The sequence below is a fragment of the Hevea brasiliensis genome, chromosome 9 (genome assembly GCF_030052815.1).
Source record: "Hevea brasiliensis isolate MT/VB/25A 57/8 chromosome 9, ASM3005281v1, whole genome shotgun sequence".
Lineage (NCBI taxonomy): Eukaryota > Viridiplantae > Streptophyta > Magnoliopsida > Malpighiales > Euphorbiaceae > Hevea > Hevea brasiliensis.
Genome location: NC_079501.1, coordinates 14822094 through 14826649, shown reverse-complemented (window position 1 = coordinate 14826649; position 4556 = coordinate 14822094). Strand labels below are relative to the sequence as shown.

Here is a 4556-nt window from a genome sequence, read left to right as displayed (position 1 = left end):
ATACAAATAGTTGTGACTATTTGTATAGACATATCTGTTTATTAACAGACAACTATATAAATAGTTATGACTTTTGTATAGAATAGATATGTTTGTTTATTAACAGACACCTATATAAACAGTTGTGACTGTTTGTATAGAATTGACATGTCTGTCTATTAACAGACACATCTACTTATTAATAAACACATCTGTTCGTAATTTATTTACGAAAATTACAATATGATAATTATTTTATTTCACACATATACGTGCCAATTGCCATAATAGAATAATATATATTGAATTATATACATATAATTCTATACATATTTCACTCTTGTCATTCCTTCACTTTCTTATATTTTAACAATATAAGAATTTTTTCTCTCTATACTATCTAACATACAAGCTATTTATAACAGTTTTAATGGTTTTCTACAATTGGTTCTCTTCAAATGTTGCTAGAAGCACTGTTGATGCAAGACCAAATATTGTGAAAATTGGGGCTCTTTTATCTTTTGATTCTACCATTGGCAAAGTTGCAACAGTTGCACTAGAAGCTGCAGTAGAAGATGTGAATAGGGACCAAACTCTTCTAGGTGCAACTGAACTGTATCTTATTATGCAAGACACAAATTATAGTGGATATTTGGGCATGCTTGAGGGTAAGTCAATAGCTGGGAATAGCATCAATTCTTTATTTTTTTATTTTATCAAATTGTTACTTCTATTAATAAAAATTTTCTAGATTCCTGTATGCAATGATCTCTGTTTTGCTAATTTCACTTGCTTACAACAGCTTTAAGCTTGATGCGGAATGAGGTAGTGTCCATAATTGGCCCCCAGTTTTCTGTCACTGCTCATGTCATATCCCATATTGCCAACTGGTTTCAAGTGCCCCTATTATCATTTGCAGCATCAGACCCTACGCTATCTTCCTTGCAGTACCCATTCTTTGTTAGAACAACATAGAGTGATGTATTTCAGATGGCTGCCATCGCAGAAATCGTAGACTACTATGGATGGAGAGCAGTAATAGCAATCTATGTAGATGATGATCATGGGAGGAATGGAATTGCAGCATTAGGAGACAAGCTTGCCGAGAGACGTTGCAAGATATCATATAAAGCTCCTTTAAGCCCCAGTGTGAGCAGAGATGAGATAGCCAATGCATTGGTCAAGGTGGCCTTAATGGAGTCTAGGATTCTTGTTCTTCTTGCGCACCCTGAATGGGGTCTACAAGGGTTTGATGTGGCACAGTATCTTGGGATGATGGGAGCTGGGTATGTGTGGATAGTTACAGATTGGCTTTCTACCATCATGGACACTTATTCTCCTCTCCCTTCACAAGCAGTTGATGATATTCAAGGAGTTCTTACACTGCAAATTTATACACCAGATTCACAACAGAAGAGGAAATTTTTTTCTGGGTGGAGCAAATTTACTGGTGGAGAAGTTATGCCTATGACACTGTCTGGCTGCTTGCTTATGCAATTGATGCATTTTTTAATCAGGGGGGAAACATTTCTTTTTCATATGATCCACGTTTATCAGAACTACAAAGAGGGAATCTACATGCGGATGCTTTGAAATTCTTCAACGGAGGAAATCAGTTGCTTCAGAACATTTTACAGGTTAATTTCACTGGTTTAACATGCCCAATAAAGTTTTCTGATAGGAACCTCATTCATCCTGCATATGAAGTGATAAATGTGATTGGAACAGGATTTAGGAGGATTGGTTATTGGTCTAATTATTCAGGATTATCAGTTGAGCCTCCGGAAAAGCTTTATACAAAACCACCTCGTAACTCAAGTTCTAGTCAACAGCTGTACAGTGTAATCTGGCCTGGACAAAGAGTAGGGAAGCCTCGAGGGTGGGTTTTTTCTAACAGTGGAAGGCGTTTGAGAATTGGAGTCCCAAATCGAGTCTTTTATCAAGAATTTGTCTCACGTATCAGTAATGAGTTCCATGGCTACTGCATTGACGTGTTTACTGCTGCCTTGAACTTATTGCCTTATGCTGTGACATATGACTTTATAGCATTTGGGGATGGTCATAATGACCCAAATGGTACTGAACTTCTGCAATTGGTCACAGCTGGTGTGAGTATGAATCTCTGGAAGCTTTGTTATTAAGTTTTATACTTTGCTGATTGTTTGGGTTTTCTTGCTTTATGTCGTCCTTTGATGCTGCAGTAGGTGACATTTCCATCACGACTGAGCGAACAAGGATGGTGGATTTCACACAGCCATATATTGAGTCTGGTCTAGTTGTAGTGGCCCCAGTGAGGAAGTTAAACTCCAGTGCTTGGGCATTCTTGAGGCCATTCTCCCCATTGATGTGGCTTGTAACAGCACTTTTCTTCATTGTTATAGGAGTGGTGGTGTGGAATTTGGAGCACAGGATAAATGATCATTTACGAGGCCCTCCTAAAAGACAAATTGTAACTATTCTGTGGTAAGTGCAACTATTTTTTATGGTTTACTGGTGCATTTTAACTTGAGATAGAGGCTAACATTTGCGCACATATATTCTGCAGGTTTAGCTTTTCCACCGTGGTTTTTGCCCATAGTATGTGATGTGTTTTAGTAATCTTCTCTCCTTTCACAGGATCCAATTTTGCTCCTTTGGATGCTAATAGTGCATTTCTTGACCTTGATATATATGCAGAAGAAAAGCTCAAGGGCACCCTTAGTCGCCTGGTGCTAATCATTTGGCTATTCGTAGTTCTTGCTCTGAATTCAAGCTATTTGACTTCGATTCTGGCAGTGGAACAGCTTTCTTCTCCCATTAAAGGGATTGAAAGTTTGATATATGGCAATGACCCTATTGGCTACCAGTATGGTTCATTCACTGGAAATTACTTGAGCAATGAATACAACATAGACAAGTCTAGACTAGTTCCTTACAACTCAGCAGAGGAATGTGCTAAAGCCCTGAAAGAAGGTCCCAAGAATGGTGGTGTTGCTGCAGTGGTTGATGAAAGAGCATACATGGAGCTCTTCCTCTCATCTAATTGTGAATTCAGTATTGTTGATCAAGAATTCAGCAGAAATGGGTAGGGATTTGTACGTGCACCTGAATCCTTTACAAGGAACTATTAATTCCGAAGAAAGATTTTATTCTATATATATCAGATTCCTAGTTAAATTCTTCAACTTTTTAGTTGGGCTACTACTACAAAACAGAATCTTGATGTTCTTCTTTATATGATCTCATCAGGCCTTTCCAAGGGATTCCCCATTAGCAGTAGACATGTCAACTGCCATCCTGAAACTATCAGAAGGTGGAGACCTGCAAAGAATTCACGACAAATGGCTTCAGAGAAGTGCCTGCAGTTCAGAAGGTGCAAAAGAAGATGCAGACCGGCTTCATCTGAAAAGCTTCTGGGGCCTGTTTCTCATATGCGGTTCAGCTTGCTTGCTGGCCTTCCTTGTATATCTAATACAGATAATCAGGAAGTTTGTGAAGCGTTATTCAGAGGAACTTGGAGGGTCCTCAGGACGAACCTCAACATCTGCACATCTTCAGAGATTTCTTTCTTTCGTTGATGAAAAGGAAGACGATGTTAAAAGCAAGTCAAAGAAAAGGCGAATCGAAAACAGAAGCATAAATGGAAATGCGTAGAGGAATACATGCATATATAAAGATTGCAAATATATTAGGTTATAAGAAATATTATTCGCCTCTGTCTCTCCCTCTTCTTTCTCTCCTAAGTTCTTTGAGATATTATATAATTTCTCCAGTTGAACTTCCAAACACCCAGGGTCCTAACAAAGAAGCGGTAGTTGGGCTAACAAGGAGAAGTTTTTTGGGCTACTTTTAATTGACGGCATTCCACAATTAAAATTAAAAAAAAAAATTATGAATATAAAAAAGTAATTTATTATTTAAAAAAATTGGAAAAAGTTCTAATAATTTAATGCATAAAATTAAAAAGAAAAGGAAATAATTTATATCATGATGTCTAGTAAAAATCTTCTTTTCCCTGTAACCCTTGACATTGAAATTATTGGATATATTAAAAACCAAAAAGAGAAAAGTGCAATTTGGAAGTGGCTTCTTGAAAAAAAAAAAAAAAAGTGATTTCAAATCTATTTCTTCTATTGCGGCACTCAAGACTTGAGGGTCTACCACTGCCGCCACTCATCACCATTTCATCCAAGTAAAGAATGTAGATATTTTTAGCTGCTTTGATCTTAAATATTAAAAAAAAATTAAAAATTATATTTTATTATTTTGTGGAATAACACTCATTCACATTAAAAGCTGCTCGTATTCAAAGATTTATTATACACCCAGCGGTCCTAACAAAGAGAGAAGGGTGAGCATAGTGGAGCACGCCTTTAGATGACTTTGCTTCTTAATTCAATATGCTGAAACAAGTCATCCTCCACAAGGGTTTTTAGTGCAAACATAGCTCTATCTGCTTTGACCACCTATGCTTCTTTCTTTTAGGGGATATGTTATTTTACTCCATAGATAAGGCTCCACGAAATTATAGTATTCTAAATAGGATTACATGCACATGCACCGTATTTATGGTTGGAGCAATTGAGCTTATGCTAGTT

General features: G+C 37.0%; 1 pseudogene; it reads left to right on the top strand.

The window, feature by feature from the left end:
• Nucleotides 1-409: 409 nt before the first annotated feature.
• LOC110672857 (glutamate receptor 3.6-like) lies at nucleotides 410-3661 on the top strand (annotated as a pseudogene).
• The last annotated feature ends 895 nt before the right edge of the window (nucleotides 3662-4556 follow it).